We start from the raw sequence: 26059 nt of genomic DNA, 5'->3' as shown, positions 1-26059 counted from the left end.
GAAATGAAGTGAAAAATTTCGGACGGACAGCGTGACCCCTGAAGAAATTTTAACGGCCTGTTTCACCTTGATACTCCAGAAATCAAATAATCGGAGTGAAATATTTATGCTTTAGAAAATACGTGAATCTTTTTTTTTTTTTTTTTTTTTTTTTATTAGCTTTTAGTGATTATTTATTTTATTAATTTCAAGCATGATTGATAATGCGAGGAAACCGATTATTGTATAATTCACATACGAGTACAGAAATATATTTGCCGAATAAAATACAATGGATGAGAGAATGTAATCTAGTCCTGGACCAAATTTTCAAAAACCTGTTTCGTTGAGAACTACTCTCGAAGCTGGGAGGCTTTCTCACGATACCGATGACCGTCGGTCATCTCACGAGATGACCGACTATCATGCGGAAGAACGTATCCCTTAAATCAGGGGATGAAACTAGTCAAACCAGGTTGACGATAATACGTACATGTGATTTAAGCGACAATATCCTTGTCATTCAAGTATACATTTTTCAATAGTGCCGTAATAAATGATTATTAAAAAAATAAATATATTATGCAAATTATAACACAGTTGCGAAATTAATAATAAACGAATCATTTATCTTTTTGGCTAACGATATACAATCGTGTGAATTAATTTCTTTCATTGTATAACAATTCTGCAATAATTTTAAATAATAATATCGTACTCTTATTAATCGCTTATTACATTTTTATTTTAATTTTGACAAAAGTAATAAAAATATTGGATCCTTTATATAGACTTATTGGTGTAGCAAGCCCTCCCTTTACGATGAATAGTTTTTAATATCCGTCAGGCATCTGTGCCTGCCGTTAAATAAGTTAAGTTAACTCAAAGAGATTCGTCACACGCTATTTCCAGAGGTTTCGCAAAGCACGTGTCGCGTCTCGGTGAATAAATTACAGCGCTTTTCGCGATACCAAGCGAGAAGAAAACCTGTTCCGCCGCGCCTACTTGTTCATCTCGCTACTCGGCCACCGCGCGTTCTCACGGTAAGCCTGGACCAATGGTGATCTCCTGCATGCGCTCTCGGCGGAGAAGAAACTAGATCTCGCAAAGTGGGATGGCAGGTTCTTGAAATCTAAAGACCGAGATTCTGCAACGCAAATACACGCGTGCGGTAACCCGCGAGCTGGTTCCGCGTATTTCAAGAGACGAAAATCTGGGTCTGTCGGTCAGTATCGGGGATGCTGCGGTCCACGCAGCATCCCTCCTGCTCATAAAACAGTTTTTCTCCCAGGCGGGCAACTTCTCAAAATTTACGATCATTGAAATTACGGCGCGCGGCATCCCTACGGATCGTAAAACATCTTTCTGACGTTTAAAAATTTACATCGAGCCGGAGCGATCTGTCGTGCGTTAAATTTATCATCATCGCCGTGCAGTTTTCTCACCCGGTCATTCAGAAGCAACCATTTACACAACCTAGCGGCTCCTTTAATCGGTCTACAAAGTACTGCACGCTAATTGAAGAAGTTTCATCGATAAAAACACCGCTGCTTTTTTCGTCACTCCAACCAAATGTGGTAAGTTAATTATTTTTTATATTTCCTATTCTTTTAACTTTTTTTTTTCTTTTTCTTTTTTTTTTTTTTCTTGTATGTTACAAAACTTTTATCTTTCTCTTTTAATATCTCTGGATTTCGATCGCAGTTTTCTCAGCATTCAATTGCATTGCACATATAGCTATTAATGAACGACACGAATTGATTTTACCGCGAATTATTAAATCGCCCTTAGGGATACCGAGCACGAAGTAATATTCAGGACGAAGGAATATCGAGTTACATCCGAGCGTTCGACGTCCGTGACCGAGCCAGTTTGAGGTTAGAATTATTGATCTAATACTCGAGGAAGCTAAGCCGGGTGTCTACGTTGGTTCTGAGCGTATCTTATACTTCCCATCCCACGCGCCGCGCTCCCGACTGAGCTCAAAGCCTCGAGGTTCGCTCCAAAAGGAGCCCCATAATTAATCGCGTCCCGGGCGAAACACCCCGAACGGAGGTAGCCTTTCGCTATAGCTAAATGAATTCCCCGTGGAGTTCCGCGAAGAGTCTCTGCAACTACGTCAGATATGCAGCTAGGCTTGAATCTTTGCGAATTGCAACATTATCAATTTCGATTAAGTATATTTTAATTAATCGCGCGTTTTCCCTCGCGTGCTTTGTTTTTTTTTTTTTTTTTTGTACAATTAAAAATCTAAACTGAGAAAGAAAGTTGAGCAAATAGGCGAGATTAATAAAACATCGATGATATATATAACGTATTAATAGAATGACGAAAAAGATTAAGCACGTAATAAGCAAGAGCTTATCACGCGGGACATAAATAAATCGCTTCATATTTAATTGTCACCTAGCGTGTCGTCCGGCATTTGATATCCGATAATTCCGTAGGTATTAAGGGTTACCCAGTCGCCTACCTAGTAATTAAACTTCTTCTCGCCGCAGTGTTCAAAGTTGACCGATCCCGAAATTAAATACAGACTAAGCCGTCGCTAATCGCGAGTGGGGAGGAAAAAAAAAGAAAAAAAGAAGAACTAATGTGTAAAACTCGGTCGCTTTATCGGTTAATTCTTCCGGGTGTGCCTCTACCGCAGAATAATTTTTTTTTTTCTTTTTAAATTTCGAGACTGCCGCAGTCTTTACTACCAAAGTTCTAGTCAGTAATGTTTTCCGAGGACTTCGTGGACGCGAGCGCCCATTACCACCTCGATGATCCCGGAGCTGGAGCATCGACAAACACTCGTAAACGAGGTACATACGCCGGAGGTGGAACCTTAGAGCGAAGTGTTAGGTCGGTCGGTCGGTCGGTCGGTTGAGAGGAATAGGGGCGGAGGGAGACGGTGCACGAGAAGGCCAGGTTGGAAACTACGTGCGGCCGGTGATTACGTCGATCGTCGAAAGAACAAACTCCGGATTGGATTAAGCACACGGTGCTACACGGCGCGGCGCCTTCCCCATTTACCGGCCGTGGCCGGCGTCGCCCCGCCACGGTTTACCATAAAGTTTACAACTTCTGTCAAGCTCCGCGCCCGCCGTAACCATACTAGAATGACGACAGACCGACCCTTTTGGTCCACGGCGGCCCTCCCACGATCAGCTCGCACTCGTGCGAGCTCACCGGCCCGCACACCTCGCGCGCCCGCGAAACGAGTGCACCGGCCGAGTTAACGACTACGACTTCTCATTGTGCACGCGAAAACACTGCGATCATTGAGTACGAGAGAAAGTTTCGCTTGGAGGATAAATAGCCAGCAATTTCGAAACTCGCCACGGTTTCACCTACGTGTCGCAAGTTCGACATTTTCCGAGCACGTGTCTCAAGATACTTCCATTCCATTCTCTTTACATTAAATTAAAAGTTGTTAAAAAAATTTAAATTTTAGATTGAATTGAATTAAATTGAAAATTTAATAATTAATATATTAGCGTTCTCTTTAATGATCTTTAAATACTTGTGCAATACGAAGATCGCGTATCGAGCCCGAGATATATATAAATATATATATATATTTTGCATTCACATAGGTCGCTAATGGAAATCATAAAATATTAAATGACTCAATAACAACGTAAAAAGCTTCATTAAAATCGGGCGGAAACAATTATTAATACATTGAACTGTTAACATTATATTTTTAAAAATCATAATTGTTTCGTTCAAAAATCAGTGAGCTCGCGGCGGAAATATGAATGCACAAAAATGGATGCTGCCCCTCGTATGCAAATTACATCACCTATCCCTTCGTACGTTTCAAGGGTGCGTCTATCTACGAGGGTCGAACTACCCTTTCCTTAATTCGCAACTAAGATGGCAGCCGGACTCGCCGGCCATTTAGTTTCCCCAGCGATCCCGCAGGACTTCTTGCTCGTCTCTATAAGCTCCTGTCTATGTGTCGGATCGTATCAGAGGGGCGGGAGGGGTGTAACACCGAGAACCACGGTCATCGTCTCCGCATAACGTGGGGCAGTATAATTTTCTCAATTTCGCCGTGTCTCTCGTGGGGTCGGTCGTTAAGGGCTCGAAGTGAGATTCCAGGGGGTCGAGGAAGCTTTCGGAGAGGGGCTGGTAAGGGTTAGACCGTAAGATAGTTTGATAGGCTTGGTTGCCAGGAGACCTCTAAGGCCTTAGCACAGCTACCTAATGCCGAGAAAGGCTACCCAGGAATACATATATACAAGCCCGGGCTTATAAGTGATCCTGGCTATGTACTTGCCCGCTCGCACTCGCATTATTCGCCTCCGCGTCCGAGCGTCCCGACACTCGAAGCGACACGTATCAAATGAGGTGATAAGAATTTAATGTCGCTGAAGATTAAGACAATCGTGTTGTCCGCATAAAATCCGAATTAAAGAAAAGTTTAAGGAAAAAATAATAATAATAATGATCTCGTTTAATACTCTATAGAACATATGTAAGAAACGTCGATACCGATTATTTTTAATTGATTTAAATTCATTAAAATTTTTAATTATTTTAAATCTATACCGTTTTGATAAAATTTGTTAAGTAAAATTACTGTAAGTTAAAATGATTAATGCAAAGGGAAATAAGAAAAATATAAATAAAATCTAATTAAATTAATAAGTCTAATGGCGAATCTCAGAAATGTCTCTGTGGACGTGAGAAAATTCAATCACAATCAATGCCAGATAAGGAGAACGACGAATGGCTGATTGTGCAACATAGACAATAGTGCAAACGGGAACAATTCCTAGGAAACTTGTTGAAGTTTCTTCACTGGAGGCGGGCAAATGTTCTCCACAATCAAGCGCTTCCTTTAAACGCTTGAAAAGTCGAACGAACGGACATCGAACAAATATCTGATTGTCTCTTTTATACAAAGCAATTCAAAGACAAATTCATTTAAGAAAATCTTTTCTTTAATCGTCATTAAAGTAGCGATAATTAAAAAAGAGAATTAAAAGCATTCCGTAATTCCGTAATTATTTCCAGATCCGCATTAAATCGCGATAATTGCAATCCCGAAGTGTTAAATTTAAAAAAAAAAAAAAAAAATACAATTTTGTGAACATATAAAATTACATTCGTCTATTTAAAATTGAAGAAGCTGTTCCCATCGCGACTTCGTTAAATTAAAACAGACTTCAAGTTTAAACAAACTCTTTCGCGTACGGCCGCGTATAAGAAAAACATTCTGCTGTACGATCCTGTGCTCGATCCAAAGATCAAAATGTCTGACCTCGATGTGAACGAGCGTGGCAAGCTTAAGTAACGTCTCGACAGGGTTTACAGGGTTTCAGCGAGTCTTCGCTTCCTGCGAACGATTTTAGCGCGCAGGCATTAACGTCGCGTAATGTACCTTGCATGCATACCTAGCAGACAACGAGTATAAGGCCAGAGATACTCCCGCGGCCAATGGCTGAACGTGGTAGTCCTGTACAGAACAGTTTTACCGATAAGACCCGCCGTGTTTAACAGCCCCCGGCTAAAGCACCGGTCAAGCCCGCCCTCCACCCATCTACCCTCTTCGCCGCCCGTCGCGCGACCCACACCACCCTCCCCCCCCATGCTCATTCACCATAGAACATAGACCGTGTTATATTATATACGCGTATCTATGAAACTACCATGGAACATCCTACGTAATCGTTGCGATCTTATAGCGATCTGGTGCGAAATGTCGGCAGTCCGAGGGAAAAGCGCTTGTCGGAGAACCACTACGGAAAATCGTAAGGTTTTACGCGGAACTCGCCAATTTTAGAATTACAATATTAACTCGCGCGTATAAACCGCCCTCTTCAAATTGAAACCCCGTGCCGACGTACGTCTTCCGTTTGAGCGCGGGACGCGTAAATCACGCTGCAGGTATTCATAGTTCCGCGGAATATAATAAAGGAGATAAAGTCCAATTTATCGGATGCTGCACGAGAAAGCGCGAGTTAATTGCGAAAGCACGCGTGTTTAATCGCGAAATGTTTTCACCGAGGTTTCACTGAAAATTTGATTTATCGAGGCGCAGGAGGAAGCGTTTGTTTCTTTATGTAAAAGCCATCTATACACGCGAATTACATTACGCGCGGAAAGCACCCGACAATGTGCCAAAAGGCGGGGAGACTTGCAAAAAAGCGCCGGCGGAGGAACGTTCAAGGTTACGGCGCGCAAAGTAGGGGATGAAGAAGAAGAGAAAAAAAAAAAAAGAAAAAGATACGACGGAGCTTTCGGGTGGCGTTGCGAGATCCGTGTAGCGGTCTCCGGGGGCGCAAGAAACCGCCTTAGTGCCGGATCAATAGAAGAAGGGGGAGCCGGTGTGCTCCTACCATAGAGGGAGCAGACGGGGTGGCCGAGCTACAGTGAGAAAGAGAGGGAGAGGGGGAAGAAGCGAAGAGGGTAACAACGGCAAGGGTGGCAAAGCGGGGCGACGGGGGGGCAAAGTGGAAAAATCTTAGGTTCCCCGCGCGTGGAAGAGATCCCCGTGCGGGGAACGTGAGGGTTCACGTCGGTGGGGGTAACCTTAGACAAGAGGCGTGGTCTGTACGTCGTTCTCACCCCACGGCTTTCCACCGAGAAGCAACCCTTATCGCCGACGTACTGGAGGCAACCATGGACGTCGGTCACGACGATTGTAGCGAAACGCACGTAGGCGGCGGGTGGAAAGACGCCACTCAGAGCATCCGTCGGATTTTCATCTTCTTAACACTCTCTCGCACCGTCCGGTTCCCACCTCCCCCTGTCCGCGTTCTCCGCGGGATTCTCCACTCCCGCTACGGACGCACTTCTTTCCTCGCGTTGCGACATCCCTATCGAAACGAAGCCGCCGCACTCCTTTTCTTTCTTCTGTTCCGCTCGTCCCGTTTCTTCTCTCGAAATAACACGAGACGAAAATCGCACGATAATGACGTTTGCGCAACGAAGACAACGGCAACGATGACGATGACGGAGTCGCGAACTGTGGACGAACGATATACCCGCGACGAACGAGAGCCGCGCAAGCGGAGCTTTTTTATCGGGCAATGGGTAGACGAACCCCGAAGAGTGAAACGAAACTCGTAGCGGCCGTGCTTTTTTACGGCGCATGCGGCTGTTCCGCGGGAAAAGCGGTGGTGGGGCGGAAAGAGAATCGAACTCACTACTCGCGGTTCACCCTTCTTCCCTCTCGTTTCAGCACCTCCGGTATTTATTTTTCGGAGAAAGTGAACGAATCGCGGATCGATCCATCGCCGTATCGAGGTACGCATTTGAGCAAAAAATATGGAAAAGCGGCTTTTAATAAAAACTTTACAACGTGTTCGGAGGAAAAAAGCAACAGACATGAAATATTATGAATCACTAAAACGTTGACTAAAAAAAAAAAAAAAACTTACAATTACTTTTTCCCTGTCCAATATACTATTTTACAATAATGTTTTAATAAAATTTACATTTCAAGACCCTTAACAAATTTTTATCTTTCTTCATAAAAAATAAATATTTTAAATCGTTGTTAAAAATAAATTTTTTAATAATTTAACTCGGCGCTTATTTTTCGCTCTTAATAAATTAGCCCGGATTATCATATTCCACCGTAACCGTAAAATATCGCTATCGTCATTTGGACGATTGACAGTCAACTTCCACGCGGTTTTTCGAGCACCTTGAGTGGCTTCACGCAACGCACACTCTCCAGCTGATCGCAGCGGCGGAGGTTTACCGTGCAAATGTGGCAACACGAAACGTTCATACATTTCGGTTACATTACCGTAGACATCATCGGATGTGTTGACGGGAAATACGAGCATAACTCAGCCGACGCTACCTGCCAGGATTTCGCGAAAATCCCCCTTCGCTCTCCTCTCTCTCGTTCTCTCGATCTCTCTCTTTCTCTCCGCGTATGGCTTTCTCCTGTCTCGCACAGCCTCCGCCATCGTCTCGTCCTCTCGCCACACACTTCTCTTCCTCCCCCTTTCCCTCGCTATCTCTCTCTCTAACATTATGCTGAGTGATGACGTCATTTCCTACAGAGTATTATACATCTCGCCGTGTATTTCCGGCGGCCGATTAAGATTCGCCCGACATTCGGCGGGAGAATGAGATTTTCCGTGCATCCGACGACCGTGTTTGCGAGCAGATAGTTAAAACTGTTAAACGAAGCTTGAGCGTGAGCAATAACGAACGACGCGTTATCAATTTTCGAGGGATAAAATGGGAGTCGCGAAAGAATATCACCTGCACCCCGGGTCATCTAATTTCTAGCGGAAATATCGCTTTCATTTCAATTTTTATCAGCCAAGAAAAATTGTCGAAATACAGAGAAGTCTATAATTTTTATAACTCGGAAAGAAATTAAATAAAAATATTACATACATCTCTCGGCGACAGCTTCTCCCAATGGATTCGGAACAGCTCTCGATAATATAGAAAAAATTATTTTTTATATCCGAACGCGGTAAAAGGGCGTTTTAATTTACGCAATTAAATTCTTTTTGTCCCGAAGGCACCTACGCGAGCAAAAAGGTCGAGCGCCTCGTCACCGATTTCTGTCTACTTCTTCCTCCCTTCTCGCTCGCGCTCGCCCCTTTTCCGGCATAGGTCAGGAACTTATCAGCGTGTAATTAACGACGAAGCAAAGTCGTGTCGTTGCCGGGCAAAAAGATACTCGCGCGAATACAATCCCGTAAATTTCCGGCCGCTGGCGCGGTTCTGCCCCCCTGTCCAATGCTCGGCAAGAAAACCCCTTGTTCGGTGTTTTGCGCACAGCGCGCGACGCGACGTGTTTCCCCGGAATCAATTGTTGTTTCGGGGTTTGTTTGCGGCCGAACTACGCCGCGGCCACGCAATGAAACAACCCGGAAATATTACCGTTGCACCGCGAGAAATTATGCGATCAACGTGGCTGTAACGCAGCGCGTTCGGGCTCGCGGGCTCGGCCCGGATCGCAGCGAGTTTTCCTCGATAATCCACTCCCCAGCGATTCATATCGATCACTCCCGTAGCGGCCACAATCATTACGCGCGATTACTAACTTAATTTGCGCTGTGAAAATGTTGAAAGTATCGCTCGCAGGATTTCACGACCGCAGTTTAACGACATTAACGACGTGCGGCTCGTATATTGCGTTATGCCAAGAATACAATTGTAATTCGCGGAAGAAATCGGACGCACTGATCTGACACCGTTTTATTATTTAATGGAAATTATTGTAATTTAATATGCATCCTTTCTTTCTCGTAAAATAAAAACTATTTTGCTTATCAATTTCTTTTTCTTTTTCTTTTTTTTTTTTTAATATACATTCGTAAGTTAATTATTCAGTTCTTCAGAATAATTACGAAAACTACAAGTGATTGACCTAATCGACGATTACAGCATCGTTTTTGCAACCATAAACCACGTAGAGATGAAAACCATAAATAGATTTCGAACGATTTACCTATAATACACCAATCCTACTCGATCTACTAAAAACGACTGCAAAAGTGCTCTCTTATAAAGACAGAATTTAAATCCCACGGGGTATCTTCCAAGTTGCAAAGCCTCTCTGGACCGCAAGATCCGGATTTCGGAGCAGGATAACTTCTCCCGTCAAGAGAGAAAGGTTTCCGAGAAGTCAAAGGTCGTGGGATAGATTCTTTTTCACAAACCGGTCCAAGACGAATCCGAATAAAATAGAATTTCACACGGCGTTGATTTTATCTATCGCTTTCAAGAACGAATTATTATTAAACATCTCGCGGGTGCTATAATTTTTTAAAAAATTGTTTCGGTAATAAAAAAAAAATTTTTTTCGCGCGAGATAGTATCGAATTATAGCACAACGGCAACGGATATACTCGTTAATCGTGTTTTCATCCCTTCACATCGTCCTTCCTACCCAGTCAGCGCGATAGCAACGCACGAGTCTCGGCAGAATCCAATTAATGCCGACGTCTCTCCGCGTGTCTTTCACCATTTTGAATTTTAAGCGACATAATATGCCGACTGACACGGCACGTCAGCCTCTCAAACTACCTATCGCGCCTTCCTTTCGAGCAAAATCGGATATCGTTTAAAACGCGAAACGACACGGGTGTAACCGAGCGAAGAGGGCTTTTATTAAATTATGCTAAAAAATATTGAAGGAGTCGTATCGGTGGGACGAGTCCGCTATTTCGCGCGATATAGCATGGAATTATTATAACGTTGTGTTCACGATATGTTAAAAGCGTCAAATCCGGTAAATGCCCGGAGCGATACAACTATGAATTTTCATGCACGCGTTATCATTCACGGCGCCCGAGATTTGATAGGATGTGGCACGTAGCCGAAACGTAATTAATGAAAAATTTCCTTGGACATCGCGCTTTTACCATTAATAACCGCTCAATGTCGGATTTCATTAAAATACGCGGGATATACATCTTCGATGTGGACCGAGGGATTAGAGATAAAAGGATTGGAATTAAATAGTCATGTTTACGTTGTTAAACGTGCGGCGAGAAACGCGGGAACGGGGGGGCGCATTGTACGAAAAGTGTTCGGTTAGGAATTCAGAAGATAAACTGGAATTTCTGGCTTGCAGATGTAAGCTCGTATTTAGCGCTCCGCGCACCGCCGAGGAACAACGTGCGATAGTTTAATTCGAACTTCGTACGAGACTCCCGTATATGTCACGGCAATAACGCGGAAAACAACGGACCAATCTAAAACGATTGTCTAAAAGTTCGGTTAAACTCACTATTAAACTTGCCAGGAACTGTAATTAATTCGAGGCTACCGTCGTCGCAGCGCGCAATCGTTTCAAGGCCGTGTCTATCGTTAGACGGCGCTTATAAAAGAAAGTGTAGGACGCGTTAAAAAAAAACTGTCTAGGGCCGAGGGTGAGACCGGAGACAGGCATTGAAAAAAAAAATCGCATAAAAAATTATATAAAAAGCAGCTGCCATTATAGAACGCCGGATAATAATAAAGCAACTAATATTAACTTATATATCACATAAAAATACGGCAGACGTGCCGTTAATAAAATGCCAGCGTCAAAAATAGGAATATTATATTATTTCATTTCCCTATTCGCCACTGAGATACTGTTTCAGATTACTTTTCTAATCGGGTTACTTTCTAATCGGGTGATGACGAAATTTAAATAGATAGGTCATTTCTTTATATTCGCGATCATTTCAATTTTAACAGCGGAATGCATAAAAATTGACTGAGTTCATAAAATTGAAAGCGTAACTTGTATCTTATCGTCATATCTATATTGTTATATTTATATTGACCACGTAAATCCACCGCTATTCACGAGCAATTTAAAATATGATTCATCGTTCCGTGTAATAATTCTATACGACAGAACGACGAACAATGCCGCGATTCCTTACCTAATCCTGAAACAATCCCTCAGCCGAATGGCGTCGACGATTTCGTAGGGGAGTAAGGGGATGCGCGATTCTCGAGGGCGAGAAGAGAAGCCCCTTTAGCCGGTCGGATGTGGCGACGGCCGAATAGAGGGAGGGGGCGAAAGCGGGTGGAGAAGCAGGAAGAGGCGAAGGTGGCGGAGGTGAAGGAGAGGAGAGAAGAGAAGAGAAGAGAAAGAGAGAGAGAGAGAGAGAGGGCGGTCACTTGGCGATTAAGAACACGTACTAACCCTGCCTGGTTTTCCACCTCTGCAGCCTAGGATCAATACAACTTAGTTTCCCGTCTCAACCCTCGCCACCCCCTCCCGCCGCTCTTCTCACCCCTAGCTACCCCTTTGCGTCACTACTGCCGTCGCCACCGCCGCCGTCACCGCCGCCGCCACCACCACCGGTGATGTTCTTATGTCGCGAACCAGCACGGCGAAGCTGCGCTTCTTACGAAGCCGCGGCTCTGCAAAACCGACCTTTGAATCTGGCGGATGCAACGGGTGGGCCAAGATAAAGGGGTTTAAATGTGGCGGAGAGCGCCAGGCAGCGCGCCGGGAGCACGAGTCGTCGCCGCGGTACGACGTGCTCGCGCACAAAGTGATTTAAGAACGTTTCAGCCCCGGTTTTTATGTACCTACATGCAACGCGCCGCAGACGTGCAGTGTCGTAATTAATAGCCGGCCACTTTACAGAAACGGTACGCATTACAGTCATAAAAGAATAATCGACCACTTGTTACCACAATAAATTACTTAAATAATTATTTTTATGAAAGACCGGATGTCTCGTTTTATAAAGCCTGTTATTATTATAAAGCCTGTATTAAGCTCCAGAACGCATATAAGTCTTTACACTTTTATATTTAATAATCCGTTAAAGAAAAAAAAAGAAGAAAAAAAAAGGGAAAAGAGGAAAAAAAAAAAAAAAATATAAATTATACTAATTAAATTAATAGTATCAAAAGGTAACATGCATATAATTGACCGAATAAAAATAAATCAAATTCATTAATCTATGTATGCGAAACGAATATAAGTACTCCATATAATTTTAAACTTTCAAAGACTGCACACGGCAGTTTTTCCCGGTGGTTTTTATGCATCTATTATTTAAAGCTCGTTAACTTTTTGCTAGATTTTAATATAATTTAGTGTAGTATTAATATTGATCTAAATATACGTTGAATTTCCATTATAAATGTGAAAGTTGAGTAACCTATCAGACGCGAGAAGAACTTGCGAGGTGCGAAATCAACCGGGAAGCTATGAAGTAGCATGAGTAATGGAACGCTGCGTGCAATCACGTGGATGGGCAGCCGCTCAGGTGCCTCGGCCGGTTTATTTATTTATACGCGATCCACCCAGTATAGGACGCAGCACGAGGAAGTGTGAGGTTCGTAGGTGTGGAAGTCTTCTTACGATCGATAGAGGTTAGTCGCGCCCAGTTCCGCGGATGAAAGCACCCACCTCCCCCTTTTCTAGGCGCTGTGCTAGATGCAGTCAGCTTCGGTTGCCTTCCCGAGGCAGAAAGTCGTCCGTCCGATTCTCATTGTAGATTTCCTCATTTTCTTACCTATATTTCACTTCTCCGCGAGCTCGGTTGAAAATCCGACCGACGTACTTCACTTACTTCCTTGCTTTCTAACACAACATAGAGATATATCCGTGTGATCCTTTCATCTGCGCGTTTCTCAAACTTGCCTTCCCTCCCGTCATCTTTTGTCTACCTATTTAAATCATTTATTCGGTTTCTTCCACGCGTCTTTGTTAGCTTAAATTACCCTCTTTACTTTTACTTTTTTTTTTTTCTCTTTTTTTCTTATTTACAGATTTCTTAATCTCCAAACTTTTAATCAACGTACCGTTTTCGTCTCTCGTCTATTTTCACCGTTCTGTAAAACCACGTTATCTATTTTTCTTTCTCTCTGTTATTTCGAATTAATTACGTTTGTCGTCTAAGATATCCGTTCCCTGCCCGATTACAACCCTCGTACGCGTCGCTTCGTTTACTTTGGATTCTCATTACGTTGGATCTTCGTCTTCGTTCTTCGTTTGCATTTCCCCCCTTAACCGATTGTCCTCGCGCGTGTTCTCGCTCCTCATCCCGCCGCATCTATTTCGCGCTGTTGTTGAGGCCGGCCTCTTCGTTCTTCGCTCACTCGCCTCACAGTCTGTCTTAGTCGCCTCTCCCCCTCCCTCCCTCCCCCGCTCACCCGCCCGTCGCTCTTTCGTGCCTTTCGTCTAGCCACCCTTCCGTGACCGGGGGTGGCCGTGATCACCGCGCATGCGTCCATCCCGATGCAGTTTCCGCGAAACCACCGCGATGTACACGCGATGCCTGCGGTAGGATCTCACGAGACCCGACGTCTCCAGGCGAAGATACGCCACGACCTACCAAACGTCACTAGGGACGAGAGCTAATTTTCTAAATTGCTCCGTTTTCATTCTCTGTAAAATTTAAACCGCATGCCAGAATGAGGTTTCACCTACTTTCAAGATTTCGCACTCGTTTACGTTCAACGGCACGGTGATAATTCGACTTGTTCCCATTTACCTCCATTTGTATAAATTATAAACGACGAACGTTAAAATTCATTTATCAATGTATGTGTCGCGATAATTTTTCTCCACGTGGTTGAAAATACACAAAATAAAACGTGAATTAAGTAACACGAAAGTTTTTTTTTTTTTTTTCGCCAAAAATATCGCCAACAGCTGATAGATAATTAAATTAAGTAAAGAATTATTCATATTATTATCTCTTGATTCATATTTTGTTTACTGTAATATCGAAAGTCGCGCGTCTCATTATACAAAACGCAAGAATAAAATACTTGGCAAACGTTAAATTAGAATTGCAGAAATCGCTGATTTCGAATGCTTGAATGAAAGGAACAACTTTTGCAACATGTTCAATATTAGATAAAATTTGTTATTTAAATACACCGTATTAGCATAAGCTCGTAAATTAATTGTACATTCATGAATTAATATGAAGTAATTCATATAACTGTATTTTTCATTTTTATACGGTTATTTGCAAATCATTGAAATTCATCATCGTATTTTACCAGCGATAAATACGTATTTACGTTGTAAAAACATGTAAGAGACTACTCCAACATAGGAAAGTTATCCGAAATGAGTTTGTACTACACGAACGGAATAAAACGATATGTAGATTCAAACCCGCCAACGATGTTTCGAAAAGTTGCATGGCGAACGTACGAAAGAGGATAACGAGTACTTCAAACTTTACATGTCCGATCCTAAAACCGATGTACCAAATTTCTAACACACTCATCCACGATATTATGCTTACCACGCATGTATAATGCTTTCTAGGCATCGAAACAACCAACTGACATTATAAATGTGTAAACATTAATAACATATAATACATATTAATGAAAATGTTAGAAAAATCATATCTCTTTTTTTTTAAATCCTTTCTATTCGTACTCTTAAAAAAGATTAACGACCTGATTACATTTTTATCGTCACGAAATATCTATAAATTCAAAAGACTTACAAAACGAGCGAGAGCCGTGAGAGATCGAGCGAGAGAGTGACCTAGACTGATTATACGCGGATCTTTGCTATCTGAATTAAATTAAAGCTCCCAAGATGACTTTCTCAGACGTTAACGTATTCCGACGTGCGTGCACACCGACTTCGCTATTGTCACCCGGGCATTTCGCCGAAGCTAGACGCTAAGTCGGCCATTTTAAGCGAGTCCCTCGATAGCTTTTCCTGGGGTACCTGGTGCCACCCCTCGGATGAGCTTCAGCCGGCAGCGTGGCAAGCCAACCCGGCAAAAGCGATTAATTACTTTGAGCAATTTGCTCACCAACTCCACTCAGCTCGTAGACCGACACTATTCTCATTTCTCTGTCCGGGCAGCTACCACCACCCTCTGTGTCCCGTCTACCCCGCGTCGCTATGTATGTGGCCCGTGCACCAACACGACCGCGTGAACGCGTGCACGCACGCACACAAAAACCTCCGCGACTACGGCTGTGTCGGTGCGTGGAATGGCGCACACACGCGCCGGACACAAGGAGAAAACACACGTGCGAGCCTACACCGACACGCCGCGGCGACCATGTGTGTTACTGGTCATTCAACGAAGGTACAGAGTGACTTCCTGTAAAGCTATGTACATCCAACCGGGCATTCTCGTTCGAGTTGTCGAAGGGTAGAGCCGCTGTAGTCAACATCCACCGAACGCTATTTTCCGCCCGAGTACCGGCTGACGCGTTACCGTCGGATCGATCATACCGTCCCGCACCCCGAGCCTCCTTGCGATCGCAGACCGGCAAGAAAAAGAAGGTCGCGTGCTTTCTCACCGCAGCGTCACGCTGCTTATCCGAGCACGTAGGCAGATACATTCGCGTGTAAAAGAAGGGGATCCGCTTCTTTCCGCAAGTCGTGGGAGCGTCGGGAAACGTTAAAGATGACAAATCGAAAATAATAGAAAATCGTGCGTAATAATCTCCCGTCAAGATTTAACAGTATCACGGAACTCGATACGAAAAGCAGCGATCGCATTAGATAAGATTTATCGGATTCTTTTTTCTACATAAAAATTATATCAAATAGTTAACGATTTATAACAGAAATTTATTTAATAAAGAAAAATCTTACTATTTTTTAATTACTCATTAAAGACAATTGTAAGACTTAAAGCGCATGTATTATACCTATATAAAATACGTAATACATGAATAAATCTCGGTATTAAAATCTAATAAATTATAAAAATGCTTAAAGCGAAATTAATGCGATAAAATTAAAAAAAAAAAAAAAAAAATCTAATTTGCGTACTGGAATGTCTATACAAGATCCAAACAGAGTTTGGGATATGGGTCCCATGGGATGGTGGAAACTTGTGCACGCACGACTGAGATGAAATTATCGAGAGGCGTTCGGCTATGCCACCGTATTACGGAATATTACGAATAGCGCGCTCTGACGCGCCGGTATAATTACGTTTTTATGCTAATGCGATTCTGCCGCTCCATAATAAAGGATTACCGTGCAGGTAGTTATTAACCAAAATTTGGTGTAAGCTGACGTAGATAATGTGCTAGCAATAATCGGCATAACGTGCACGCATCGATTCTTCGGGAGAATCACATTTTGCAATCCATGACCAACTTTCTTCCTTATACTTATGTACCTGTCGCATTCGTTAAAATCGTTGCTCGAACACACGCGGGTTGTTTTAATTTTTATATACGACGTACGGACATATTGGAACACGTTAATGTTAAACAATTTGCCTAGAAAATGTTCTTTTATTTTATATAGAAATTCTCCCCCGAGGATTTATCGCCCGCGAATTAATTAATGAAAACTTTTTGTGAATAATTTTTGAGCGAAGCTCAAAATCGACTTCCGAGGACGAGTGATTTAACCGCGTCAAGGAAACGTCGCGCGTTGACAAACTCCCGATACAAAAGATCCCAGTTTCCGAATCTACGGAGATATTAATGTAACGAGATTAATTAATAGAATAGAGGAGGGAGTTAATTTGGATACGTGCGTGTGAGAGCGACCACAGAGTTACTCACATCTGGGGTGCGCCGTCGGTGCCTCTTACAGGACGCTTCAAAATGAGCTTACAAACAACTAATACCACGGGGTTTTCTATGTATTAGATAGGACCGGTAATACCCAACTAATTACCCGGAAAACAGACATCATATACGTATTCGCGAACGAAAATCGTATTACTGCGAAGTTGTTTGAAACTGCCGCGTGGGAGCCGCGTAATCATAGAAGCGCGAAGAGTTCTAAATCTAAGCGAAGAGACTCGTGGACTTTACTTTTTCGGTGCCGGTGGACATACCACATGGGGGAGTAACCTCTTGTTTACGGATAAATGTCTTACTTCCCCTACTTCGCCAGTGTCCGCGGCCATCTTGTTACCCCGCCTTTCCTTTCGAATCCCCCTTGCATTCCCCCTGCGAACGTTAGACTGCCTCCACCACCATCGCTACCGCCACATAACCCTCGCAGTCCCTCGTCTTACCCTCTCTGGAAAATGTGGCTCCCCATACCATTTCGCCCCACCCTCTTTATGCACTATTCTGACTTACCCCTACCCGGCAAAGGAAACATGGAAAGACGCCAAAGTAGCTTGGAAAATTTCTCATCTCTAGAACTTGAAAGAAATGTCTTAATTAGATTATTCTCTCTCTGTGTCTGCACGCGGGATTATGTGCTTCATATTATGCAAATTATTTAAAGCTGCGGCATATAAGTAAAATTTATATGCAAAGTGCAATGGAGTAATTAATTGTTTGCCTCGCAAATGTTATAACGGATATTAATCACATGTAAATTTAAGTCATAATTTATTGCAATCAATTTATTCCGGTAAAAAAAAAAGTGCAAATAAAATTGAAAGAAGTCCCTCTCACCGTGCGTTACTCGTAAACTGCTTTTACTTTTGCCTCGATTGTATTTTAAGAATTGCATAGAGATTTTTTTTTTATTTATTTACTATCGTGTTACAATTACGTATCTGATTTAATTATAAGGGCTTTGGTAACGCTTGGTTTTACACGAAGAACCGTTGCACATAGTTTCTCAGCTAACCCACATCAAGCACATATTTGCATTTATTTGAGAGTGTAAGCATCTCGTTTAAGTATATGAAGGAAGAGTGGTAGAAAGACAGAGAATGAGAGAGAAATAGTACTGGCTGCAGAACACTGAGTCAGATTGGAAGTATTAGACGGATGCTTAATCGGAGAAACCCAATCCTGTCAGAGAATGGAATGTCCTCATTTCCATTGGCCCTTTCACTTCCGAAGATACGCGGTATTTCGCCAATAAAGATAAGAATCCTCGATTACGGCAGATTGTCGCGCTCTTCCTTTATGATACTCTTCCTTTATCTGACGCGTTTTTTTCTCCCCTCGTTTCCGTTTGATTTCACAAACATTTTCTACAAGTGGCTACGAAACTCTATTCCGATTATTATAATATATTTCTTAATTTTAAAGTGTTAATTAAATATTAAAATATATAAAAATAATTATCGGTTTAATATTTGCTAAAAAAAAAATAAGTTAAATTTATTGAATTAAAAAAAAAAAAAAAATATGTTTGCGTAGCCAAAAAAATTTATTTAATAAAAATTAATTTAAAGAATTTATTATTTCGATTTTGTCGGGATTAAAAAATACAAAAGTCGGAAGCAAGTTCCTCGTCGAATTGACGCGTTTAATCGATATCGAGTATTACCCGACCTCACTCCGGGCAACTGGCATCGGTACAGAAAATCGAACCGTGGGATGGGACGATACGGGATGCGACTCAGGCCGCGGAAGGACGAGCAAGGATGTGTAAGGACGCGTTACTGCAGGTGAAGGAGAAGTAGGTAGAACGTGGTATTCTGGAGCCAACGACGATCAATACCCAACAGCCCGGCACGTACGAGTCTGTATAACTATACCAGTGTATTCGGTGTACACCGTAAGGGGGTAGTTGGTAGAAATAGGGGTGGAAACATCCCCAAGGAGCCGATAGTAGCCCATAGCGCTGCCAACCCACCCCATAGTTCTGGCCAATGGATGCCCACTGCGATCTCTAGGTCTGTGCTACGAATGAAGAGCTTTCTCTCTCTGCTCCTTCTATGTCTTCTCTGTTCTCTTTATAGGTATATAAGTATGTACATAGACATATATGTACATGTATATATATATATATATATATATATATATATATATATATATATCTATGTACATATGTATGTATGTACTTATCTATCTATATCACAACTCCCGGGGTATCTCACCGCCTCTGTCTTCCTACCTCTCTTTCTCTCTCTCCTGCATCTCGAGTGTCTCTTAACATTTAAATGCACCTATTCGTTTCCTCGATGGGAGGCAAAGGAGTCCTTTTATAATGCACGAAGATACACTCCGTCTCTCGGCTGCATGCAGCTCGCGCTCCTTGCCAGCGGATCGCGCAATTATTTATGTCTTTGATGCATACGGTACGAATCTTATGCGCGCTATTAAAACGACGTAAATAATTGATATTATCATATTTCAAGGATTAAATATCTCACGTAATTCTACTACGTTAAGTTTCTAAGTTAGTCTAATGGTGATTTTATCACATCGAAATGTATCGCGTTTTCCCCTTGCCAAATGTAACGCGATAATGATAAAACATAGCGAAAACGAGGATTACGTAGGAAAAGTTGTTGCGGACAGATACGAAGAGGGTAGAGTTCTGTCATTCGAAAAGCTCAAGTCTACTTTCTAAATATAACGTCGGAGCTCGCCCCCTTATGAATAAAAGGTACCGCACGACTTCTCCGCACGCGTTGCGTGCGTGCGTGGGTGCCTGCGTGCGTGCATACGGGCGCGCATACATGCGTATGTGAAGTCACGTAGGAAGATCTTCCGACCCCGACCTCTGACTTCTATCACCCGCGTCCTACCTTTGACTTTATTACCAGAGACCGCGAATGAATGGAAGGAGTATGATAAAGCGCGTTAAAAGAGGGTGGTGGACCACTCCTGAGGGCGCGGAAGGGTGCGAGGTTGTCTAGCGTCGGAACGCATTGCACGCGACGGGAGGAGGGTGCGGCGATAGCCGGAGAAGGGTTTCATTCATGAACGTGTTTTATTGTTTCAGGCACAACGCGACTGGAGAACAGAAGAGGCCGGATAATAGCGACGGGAGGAACCGGAAAGCATAAACCCACGCAAAAGTGGAGGCCACTTCAAGCGTTTTCTGCGGCGGTCGCGACCCTCCCGAAAATTATCCCGAACGACCTCGCAGCCGCCGCGGCCTTACCGCCGAAGAAATAACCCGGCTTGAGCGGAAAAAATGTTTTCGCAACAATGAGATGTGGACGCCGCAAAAATATATTCTCGCTGGTAAACTGTGAAAATGGACTTGCAAGATTAAATTGCCTGCCTCTTTGCAGAAAAAGAAATAAACTTCTTTGGGTAATATTTATCCATTAAATAAAAAGGCAGCGTACATCAAAGCGATTAAAATAAATAATTTAAACACCGGAGGAGAATAAAAAAATAACCTCAAGAACGATAAAGAATATCTAATTCGGTGGTCTCACGTTTTGTTTTTTTTTTTTGTCTTAAGAATATTTAACTGCAAAAATAGTTTTTTACTTATTTTTGTTCCAAGACAAAAATTAGATTCGAGTACACTTGTAAAAATTAATTGTTTATAAATTTAAGTCTAATCTCGAAAGAAACGTCAACGTACCTCAATATAGAAGCTTTAAAATTTTTTTAATAAAAAGAAAAAATTTTTTTTTTATTTTCGCGTTTTCGACGAATAATAACTGTACGAGTACGACAAAAATACTTTTAGTTCAGCACTTTAATTATATTATTTGAACATGTTCAGCAAGGGGAAAATTTTTGCTGACGGAGAAACTTTTAACTTAATTTCCTTACCAGCTTTTATCTCTCTTGCAGTGGAAAACTTTAATGAGAGCGCAACGAGAATATGCACTAAAAGAAACTTTCATTATCTTAAAATAATCGCATATGTGTACCGTGAAAAAAATCACAATGCAAGGCAAACTTCTATTGAAGTTTTCAATTCTTATTCTTATAAGCTACTTGCTGTTATTATTAACCTATTTAAGGGTTTTTTTTTCAGATAAAGTCTCCAAAAGCTACAAAATATTTCCCCGTGCTTTTTTACGAAAATTTACTATTTACATTTAGCGGCGTTCCACAATTAAAATTGCAATTTTGACCGATAAATTTATTAAATCTGACGAAGAGATTAATAATTTTTCGATGAAACAATCACTGAAAATTAATTCTCTATTAATGCGAGTGTAATGGATCACGATTATGATTGAAAACGATGAAGGTAAATTAAAACCGGGTCCATTTTCCGAGTGTCTAACACGCTGTTAACCAAGTTATGGTCCTACAACTTAAAGCACTGCCACGCCCCTATGCAACAACCTTAACTTCCGGTACTACATGAATTCTTTAAATCCCTTGTTGCCTGCACCTTTCTCCAACCCTTTTGGGTTGACCGAAGTTCAAACTCGTTCAATGGACAGAACTTTTTCCGTTTCGAAAACCTCAGCTACGTACAGTCAGTAAAGAAATACACATAAAATCCGCCTAACTGAGAGGCTTAGCTCTCGCATTACAGCGTTTGATTATTGCATGCGGGTTTTTGGGATTAATGCGCAAATTGAAAATTAGCTTTTACATAATTTCATCAAGTTGTCAGAACGTGCAAGCGAAATTCAACATACGAGAGGTATATAATAAACGCTTATGTAATTCCCGAATTAAAATACATACATCACAAATTAATATTATCGCTTATAGCAACTCAAATTATTCATTTCATCGTAAAATTACCCGCGCGATGCAATTAAGTCGTCTGTGCATACACGCGCTCGTTATTTCAACACTATTTAGCTGCAGTTAATTCAAGAAAATTTTTCTTCAATTCAAATAAAATTGTCAAGGAATAAGTCGAGAAATCCAGAAATAAGAACTCTCGAATATCGGAAGCATAATCGATAAACCATTTGCTGCGATCTTAATCGTCATTTACAATTTAATTGACTTATCCATTGCTGAAACTCACCCTACCTTCGTATACCTTACAAGATGCACCCGCTCTTGGTAGCTCAAGCTAAAAAGTAGCTAAAACAACCCCGTTTGTCCAGAAAAAAAAAAAAGAAAAAAAAGAGAGCAGATGAAAAGTAACCGGCAAAGTGCGAGCAACGCGTTAAAATATAAGCCGGACTCTTGTGTTAATCGCGTATCTCAAAATTCTCTCGGAATCAACATGCATATATTCAAATTAACGCGAGCCGCGTAAGTGAGCGCGCGAAGGACTCGGAGCCTTAATCTGTTTTAGCAAGGGCGTCAGTAAAAAACCGGCAGACGGCAGAGGGCAGAGGGCAGAGGGAGCCGCGCGTTTTTTTCCAAGACGGGAGGAAGAAACTGCCTCGGGTTCCCAATTAGCGTTCTTACCCAGTCTCGGCGGCCGCGGGGCAAATGCCGAGCTTCACGACGGCGACGGGATGCAAGAGAGCGAGATAAACCGCGCGATAAAACGGTACACGCTCGCATCACACCTACCTTCGCGCCCGGCTGCCGTCCTTTTTTTGTTTTTTTTCCTCTCCTTTTTTACTCATTCTAGCTTCACGCGCGCGTACACCACCGGAAGGGCGGCAAAGTAGAAACGGCGGAGAGACACGGCCAAGAAGAGTTCATATCTCGCGTCGCGTCCCGCTAACTTAGGTGACTCCCGGAGATTTAACATGTAAATAATACGGTAGACGGGAGGTCAAATATTTTACAAGCTTCCACGTCGCGAAAGGATCCCCCGGTAACGAAAACATCTGGCTCGTGAAAGAAACTTGATTAATATCATATTTCTCAAATGCTCTTTTTATACCAAATTGCTCTTTCGAAACGGTAGATGTCTTAATGAAATTTATCGCGGTTCCTTTCTCGCGCAAACTTTTTGAGTCGTTAAAAATTTAAATAAAAAAAAGACTGAAGTATTAATATTTTAAGTGAAAATCAGGAAAACTCTAAAGAAGTTAAATTTTATAAAAACACAAGCTGCGATCACTTTGGACCCAGAAAAATAGTTTTAGTTGCCTACGAAAATTTTCAATTACGTCATTCAAGCGGAATTCAACATCGTTACAATTAGATACAATCTACAATAAAATTAAAACAAATTTTATATAAGATCTATCCACCCGCAGTAAATTAAAAACTATATTGTTACAATAGCGAGTTCCTCAAATTAAAATTGCGGCATTAAAAGTCTCGCCCCTTTTTTAAATTGTTATTTATATTAAAATATTTCCATAAAGCAACTATTAAAGCTTTTTATTTTGCCACAAAATGTCGCATTTAACTCACTAATAAAAAATTCCGCCACTATTATGTAAAGGTACAATTTGCATTTCTGCGGAAGGACGAAAATTCGCGAAGACGAAGGGTTGAGAGTCGCCGGACGCGGGTGGCTCGCTATTTTCAGGCCTTTACGAGAAATTCACGTCGCCGGCGTAATGAGAAGGAATTGTCTCCCGTCTCGGTGCAATGCGCGAACATAATACGGTCAAACATTTTCCCGCCCAGTTCTACCGTAGGCGCTATCCTTTTTCTTTTTACCTATCTCATCTTTTCTTTCACGCGGACAACCATTACATACGTACGGCTGAGAAACGCACGACAGTCGACGGCGCGACGCAACGCAACGCCTGCCCCGCGCGCGCTAATTATTTAATTATTTATTTACCGGCTTCATTTCACCGGATTATATTTGTGGCCGAGCAGGCTTCATTCTTCATAGCGGCCTATTAGCACAACACTCCACACTGCACCTACGCTCCACCTTCGCGGCTCCTGCAGACGACTAATTGTTTACAAAGCGACTCACCACTACTCAGTGTTTACGTACTAATCAGCCCTTGCACATTTTAAACGAGTTTAATTTCGTTCCTTTGACTTCGGGGACTGCGTTATTTAAATTATGCGATGAAATTATTGCGTTTGAGAATTTTTGATCATTGCTATTTGCCTTTGTTAATTACGGATTGCTATAAATATTAAACAGTGTCTGCGGCTATGTACAAATATATATATTTGATAATATTGCGGAAAATAATCGTCCAAAAATTATTAACTACGAATAATATTCAGAAAAACAAGTTGCAAAAATACGGAAATCACGGTAAAAATTACATGTATGTAGAAGGAAAGTAAAGCTCTCGATCGTATAAAAACAAAAATCTGGACATTTTTAAATATAGACGCTTTTAATGTACTTTTATTTTATTAAACTAAAAATTTTATATCAGTGCGCATGAACAAATGAGGGTTCCTCATAAGCTTTATAGATAATCACATATGCATGCATGTTATTTTGAGAGTGTCGTAAACCAAGTTTTAAAAGATGAATTTTAATGGAATACAACTTTGTGTGATCGGCTTTAGCAAGTTTTGTGCCTTATATTTTTCAAATAGCTATTATAATAGATGATTGGCACATGCAACGATAAAATATCTACGTACAAGAGCTTGTAGAAAGTAGCATGAATATTGCGTTACCGGTAAATTAAAACGACTACTAGCAAACAATTATCATTTGTACGAGCTGATATATGTATATATATAGTTCGATATGCGGCGTTTTCGATTGATTATAATTTTCTGTAATAATATGAACCCTCTAATAATGTAAATTACTCCACACATGCCCCTGACTAATGTAACAAACATTTATTTATTTATGAATCATAAATCCATTCTGTACTATTGACGTCCATATACTTATCAAATACGTATTTATCAAAATAATCATTAGCATGTATCGTTACCCGAAACATTCTGTCAATTGTTGGTTAAATTATTTTTCAAATTAAATCTGTACCTCAAAGTTCATCTATCGTTCACCGTCTAAAGTTTTATTTCATCATAAAATTCTCGTTTGCAGATTCACCCATTTATTTACGTACAATTTTAAATAATTTGCAAAAAGAACTAACAAATAAATATTAGGTGTACTTGATATACTTAAATTTATAATGAGCCTCTTATTTTTACTAAGAAAACAAAATCTGCAAAATAAATGTCAAGTGCACGGGAGAAAAAAAAAGAAAAAAAATACATTTAAAAAATTGAAGTATTAAAAATGCATTTTTCCAATGTGTATTAAAATCAGACAAATGTACGATAGCGTGGCTTTGAGGTGCATTCCATTCATTTTGTACACAGACACGTTATTTGTTACGCGACTAACTAACAAATGCATCAATGTATTTTTTCGTAAGAAAATAAACAGATTTTTTTTTTATGGTCCGGAAAGAGTGGTGATAAAATTTACCCTGCAAAATCTACGTCCTATTCACCGTTTTCTCATTTCATATTTATGTTCGGTAATCGCTACTAGTTCCGCAGCTGACCAAACATCTGCTGGACCGGTCGGTCATCTCGATGTCCGGTCTCAAATTGAGTCTCCGATATTCTTTTCTCGCGCGATCCGAACCGGTCGACGACTCTGGTCCATCACGATGCTGCGCGCACCACGAATCGTAGACCAGTTCGTCCGTTACGGAAGCGAACGCGTTTGACCAGCTCTTAATTCCGGTAATGGGCAAGGACTGGTTTCGGAAAGTCGCATCTTCGCAAGGGATTCATCTCTCATCGGTCTTTGCGGGAAACCGTAGTTAGATCAGTAAGCACCGCGACGGAAGTAAGACGAAATTCGATTCGGCACAGTGAGGAGTGAATGTTTTATTAATTATATAAATTTTAATTGAAACGTCGTATCGAATGCGCGATATAAAGTGCTACGGACAACTACTTTTTTTTACATATATATATTTTTAAAAGGAACACCTTTACGAGTTTAAATTCGAATTTTCAACTTTCTAATCAACGCTTTTGAAACGTTTTAAAATAATTAAGTGAGTGCTTTTACAAAACGACGAAATGTTTTAAAATATGCTTGTTATGAATAAAAAAAATTTGAATTAAATCTTGCAAATCTTTGCATTTTAATTAAATAGAAATATATAAGTTACCGACCAGTTCTCCGACGATCCGAGTACGGAGATCAGAAACTTACCCCCCAGTTGCGTAGATGGCTGTAGCAAGCCACCCTAGCATTCGCGATCAATAATTAACCCTCCTCCTACGTACC

The 26059-nt window shown here is 41.5% G+C and overlaps 1 protein-coding gene and 1 long non-coding RNA gene across 2 annotated transcripts in view; one reads left to right on the top strand and one right to left on the bottom strand.

The window, feature by feature from the left end:
* Positions 1 to 26059, bottom strand: part of LOC139102966 (pancreatic triacylglycerol lipase-like) — a 195239-nt gene that overhangs the window by 135766 nt on the left and 33414 nt on the right. The window lies entirely within an intron of this gene.
* Positions 1402 to 25221, top strand: LOC139102967 (uncharacterized). Its single transcript, XR_011545808.1, has 2 exons — positions 1402 to 1556; positions 20018 to 25221. It is a non-coding gene; the product is annotated as an uncharacterized lncRNA (long non-coding RNA).

The sequence above is a fragment of the Cardiocondyla obscurior genome, linkage group LG05 (genome assembly GCF_019399895.1).
Source record: "Cardiocondyla obscurior isolate alpha-2009 linkage group LG05, Cobs3.1, whole genome shotgun sequence".
Classification (NCBI taxonomy): domain Eukaryota; kingdom Metazoa; phylum Arthropoda; class Insecta; order Hymenoptera; family Formicidae; genus Cardiocondyla; species Cardiocondyla obscurior.
This window is presented reverse-complemented; position numbering and strand designations above follow the sequence as displayed.